Below are 4,837 nucleotides of genomic sequence, written 5' to 3'. Positions count from 1 at the left end.
AATTGATATGAATGTGACTAGATGAGTAGGTGGGTGGCCATGTGGGACATTCCAAAGGGTGACTCGTACTTTCCTGTCTGATAATAGTGAAGGCCTGGAGTGTTTGAACTCATATTTACAAGGCTTTATTCCTTTAGGACTCTGTCCTCGAAAAAGTATTCTGTAACAAATGTGTTCCTTACAACAAGGATGCTGTGATATACTGTCTTAGATATAAGCATGAAAGGATACTCTGATCTAAGAAATTCTGCAACTAGTGATGTATTTACAGTTTCTTCTAACCCAGTGTCTCAGGATCGTATTTAATTACAGATACATTGTTAACACTGGTAGAGAAAATACATTATTTTCTGCATAGTTATCATCTTTCTGAAATGCCAAATAGCTCTTCGGAGGAGGCTTCTTCCTGCCACACTTCTGAGGCTCCCTTGTTGCAGTTTTCTTCAGCACTGTGCACACTGTGGTGTAAACACAGTCCTGATCCTTTCTTGTCTGTCACTGTGCCCACTGTGGTGTAAACACAGTTCTCATCCTTTCTTGTCTGTCACTGTGCCCACTGTGGTGTAAACACAGTCCTGATCCTTTCTTGTCTGTCACTGTGCACACTGTGGTGTAAACACAGTCCTGATCCTTTCTTGTCTGTCACTGTGCACACTGTGGTGTAAACACAGTCCTGATCCTTTCTTGTCTGTCACTGTGCACACTGTGGTGTAAACACAGTCCTGATCCTTTCTTGTCTGTCACTGTGCCCACTGTGGTGTAAACACAGTCCTGATCCTTTCTTGTCTGTCACATTTTTGAATGAGAGGGAAGGAAGTTTAAAATAAGAATGAAAGCCAGAGAGGTGGTGGGGTAGGGGAGAGGAGGTTGGCTGACTGAGTAGGGCACACACACTATTTTATGTCTAATTCTTAGTGACAAAGTCCAACAACTGGGGGTGAGTGTGGAACATGCCAGAGACAAAGAGGAGCATCAGAAGATGATGGTATGTTAAGGAAAATGAGTTAAGAGAATGAAGGAAACAAGCGAAGACCATCAAGGATTCTAAAAAATATTTGGGGATATATGTTTGTGTGGATGGTATTTAAATAGCATGCATGTACCTAAATCCAATCATCAAATGATTTTCCAGGAATTTTCACATAAAACTGTAAAAACCTACCACGGTGTCCATAATCATATAAGATCTGTAGCATATCATCGTTTAAAAATGAGATTTCATTTACTCAAACATTATAGAATTAAGGACAATCTGATTAGAGTGGCCACAAGCAGCTTGTTTCCATGTGAGAAATATTCCTCAGTAAACCACGTGTTTGAAGAGAATCCATGGGCTGTTAAGAGCTGATCGAGTCAATTATCTTTGTAATCTTTTCCTACCTAAAATAGTGGCTACTAATTACTGCAATAAATTTAGGAAGATAATACATTTTATGTTTGTAGGTTAACTTAACAGGCCATATACAAGTAACTTAATGCCACAATAGTTTTTATTACCTCAAATAAATAGAGTGGATATTCCTTAAAGGAGGCAGTGGATTCTGGTGTGAGCTCGGTAGAGATAACCACATTAACAGATGCTAGCAGGTTAGTTAGTGAGTGACATAGTGTAGCTAATTGCATTTATGAAAAGGGATAGAATTGGAGTTATTTCTGAGCCTCTTATTTTTGAGGTAACTTGAATGCCACATTTCTGAATGTCTTAGAATTTGGCTAATCATTTTGAAACTGTTTCTTTATATAGGAATCTTCCTTTGATTTTGAAAAAACTAAAAAACAAACAAACACAACAAAAAAACAAACTGGTGCCTTTAGAGGCAAGATAATTTAAGTCATTTCTTCGTAGTAAATTAACACTTAATCTGATAATAAATATTTTAGCTTTTTATAAGATATGCATGACATTTTGATATGACAAATTTTTTTTACCAATTGGGAATAATTCCAGGATAGAGTCGAAAAACAAATGAAATCAACTATCCTGTATGTATTTAGAATGTTAGCACATTTTCCTTTTATTTTTCTATTGTATATGAAACAAGAGCATGACAGAAAATAAACAATCACAAGAGACGTTAGGAAACACCCATAATATGTGTAGTTCAGGTCCTAAATTTCATGTCTTTTTATTTTAATTTACATGATGTATTTATTGTGTTGGTCCTGTGGATAAAATCCAGTACCTTACATAGGCTAGGAACATGCTGTACCACTGAGCTAAATCCTGGCCTCAATGTTTGAGTAGGTTCATCTTTGTAGCTTTAATCTAATTAATATTTATTTGCTTAAGAAGTTTATAGTTACATTCGTGTAGTTATTTAGTGAAATATCATCCAAAAGCAGAAAAAGCAACAGGTTATTCCATAAAAGAATGAGCCATCCTTCATATAAAATTATGATTAATTAATGTAAAGATGATGGAATCCTTTTTTAATAGCACAGAAAACATTTGGCATTTGGTCAAGTGCTGACTCTGGCACTAACCTCTTGCAAACCTCTCTGATTCCTAGGAGGTGTTATGTGCTGATGATCTCATTATTTGTTCATGGTAGTACTTGATTCATGTTAGTGATGGAATTGATACATCTTATCTTACAAGAAAAAAGTTATAGAAGCGAAAGTGGTTTTTAGTAGATTTGTGGAATTGATATTTATGTGGACTAAAGACTACAGTCTCATATAGGGGTACCTATGTATTGCTTATTTATTCTTCAAGGATTTTTCTTTTTCATCTTTTTATCTTTTTCTGTTGGCTTCTGGTCATCACATACCATTTTTAAGTGAAGTAAGAGTGGGACAATGTGAGCAGTTCTGTTTCATTTTATCTTCATAACTCAAGTGACTTGAAGGCCCTCTGCTTGCAGAGGTCTCAATTATTCAGTTGTGAGAACTAGTTAACAGGAGCAAGTAGCAGCTGAGTGTTTTCTCCTAAGCCTGGCACAACTTCTCAGGCTTGGTTACTCTTCTGAAAAAGTCACCACTCCTTTCTAAAGACAGTCGCCCTAACTGTCCCTTGAGGGCATGACCCCTTCCCAAGACTTGGATTAATCAGCCCTTTTCTTCTTAGTCAGAGGCTTTCTGTTTAAGAAAAAGAGTGAGATGGTTAAATGTGTAAAGGCACCTGTAACTCAGGCTGATGATGTTGTAGCCTCTGATGACCTGAATTTGATCCCTGGGTCCCACATGGTAGAAAGAAACAACCAGATCCTGTTAAGTTGCCTCTGTCTTCTACACGTGTACCTCCCCCCAAGAAAAGGGGAAAAAGAAAAGTAATATCCATCAATTGATTTTAAGTTTATATATATATATATATATAATTTAACATTAAATTTTTCATTATATATATATATATTCCTTAAATAAGACCATTTCCATGTAAGCATCTATCGCCCATTAACCAGTCCCCATATCACCCCATTTGCCTTTCCCTTTCCCCTCCAGTGAGTCCCCTTTGCTCCCCTAGCCACTTTCACTTCTACCTTGATGTTGTATATACACACCTGATTGTCTGTATCCATTTAAAATCTAGAACCACATACAAGAGAAAACTGTTGACATTCGTCTTTCTGAGAGTAGTTGAACTTAATGATTATAACCAGTTGCATCCATTCTCCCGAAAATGGCATAACCACTCTCAGAACATTCAAGTATACAAGTTGAAAACCAAATGCTGTTGAAAACATTGTGACTGAAAAAGGCTCTGAGCATGTTAGCCTCCCTTTTCCTTAGTGGTGCTGGAGTGCTTGCAGATTAGAGATAGTCCCTGTAGAGATCAGGATTGGAGATATCCAGAAGTTTGTACCTCATCTGCAAATGTTTTCCAAAAACCAATTTCCTGCTCCCGGGGATTGAGGTGCATCTTGTGAGACACAAGAATAAGTACTCCAGTGGCTTATCTCTTCTAATTCTAAAACTTATGAGATTTTGTAGGTGGTAGATCTAGGTCCAGGTAGGTTAAATATTTGCTTCATGTCATTTAATTATATAGTTATAGAGCTGGGCTTTTAATCCAGGGCAGCCTGAATCCAAGACCTTGACCTGGTTATCAGTTGTCTCTGAAAAAAACTCATTTCATTCACACAAATATATACCCATGCCTATATCAGAAAGTTACTCTTCCCATCTAGAGTTCTTAATTTTTCTAGTAGTTAGTACTTGTTATAATAGGAAACTATGTGATGTACAAGATGGTATTGTTAACTAAAAGTACATTATCACAGGGGCATTCTTTACAAGAACCAATAAACACAGCTTCCAAATGATTATTGTTTTAAAAAAAAGTATTGTTTTCTCAAAGTGCTTATAAGTGAACGAGGTAACAAAAAAGAGCTACAGTGTACTGCTAGAAAAAAAACATGTTTTTAATGATGGCCATTGGGGTATTTAAAATCATCAGAGCTGTAATACAGATGTGATTAAAACATGCTGTAAAACCTTAGCAATAAAGAGTCCTTTAGAAACCCACTGTTTCTAATTTGCATCTGCCTAATGTTTGGCATCCTCAAAGGAATTTCCAAACCCCTACTAATTGACTCTTAGAAAATCCTTCTAATGTATCATTTGCTTTGACTCAATGGGAAATCTAAACAATGATCATTTAAGCTATTTAATCAGCGTTTTCCTACAAATGCTGAAGAGCAGCAGCGAGCATGCTGCACATGTGTCTGTTTTATTCAGAAGGCTTGAGGGCAGGGGCAGAAGGAACTAGAGCTGAAAGAAAAGTGTTCAGATGGTGTACTAGACAGAGAACTCCCAAACCTAATGGTGTGCTAGACAGAACCCCGAAATCTAATTTCTGATCCTGTGAATATGACAGGTTACATGGCAAAGGGAGATT

This window comes from Peromyscus eremicus, chromosome 6 (assembly GCF_949786415.1).
Source record: "Peromyscus eremicus chromosome 6, PerEre_H2_v1, whole genome shotgun sequence".
NCBI lineage: Eukaryota > Metazoa > Chordata > Mammalia > Rodentia > Cricetidae > Peromyscus > Peromyscus eremicus.
The sequence above is the reverse complement of the archived record's forward strand: the minus strand, read 5'-3'. Positions refer to the sequence as shown.